Source organism: Myotis brandtii, unplaced genomic scaffold (assembly GCF_000412655.1).
Source record: "Myotis brandtii unplaced genomic scaffold, ASM41265v1 scaffold1076, whole genome shotgun sequence".
Taxonomy (NCBI): Eukaryota; Metazoa; Chordata; class Mammalia; order Chiroptera; family Vespertilionidae; genus Myotis; species Myotis brandtii.
This window is the reverse complement of record NW_005353663.1, coordinates 822,936-823,525: the sequence shown is the minus strand read 5'-3', so window position 1 is coordinate 823,525 and position 590 is coordinate 822,936.

Sequence of the window (590 nt, the reverse complement as noted above, 5' to 3'; positions counted from 1 at the left end):
GGTGGGGGCTGGCTGGTTTGCCCTGAAGGGTGTCCCAGATCAGGGTAGGGGTCCTGCTGGGGTGCCTGGCCAGTCTGGGTGAGGGTCTTATGGCTGTTTGCAGGCTGGCCAAGCCCCCAAGCAGGTACCCTCACCCTATGAGGGTGTGGCCATCCTGGGTGAGGGGCTGATGGCTGTTTGCAGGTTGGCCACAGCCCCCAGCCACCCAAGCTCCCAGTGGAGGCTGGCTGGAAGCAGGTATCTGGGATTTATTTAGTTTTTATAATTGAAACTTTGTTGCCTTTTGCGGACGCCACAGCCGGCCAGAGCAGGCGGGAAGCCTGGCTTCCTCCATTGCCGGGGCAACCAAGCCTCCTGCTTGCTCCAGCTCCATAGCTACCGGCCGCCATCTTGGTTGGGTTAATTTGCATATAGTCTCTCTGATTGGCTGGTGGGCGTGGCTTGGGTGTAGCAAAGTTATGGTCAATTAGCATCTTTGTCTTATTAGTGTAGATATATTAATTGAGAGAACTGAACTCTTTTATTAAATGAGTAAATGAAGCTTAAGTTTTCTTATGAAGTTATAACAAACCAAATAACATTTATCTTTT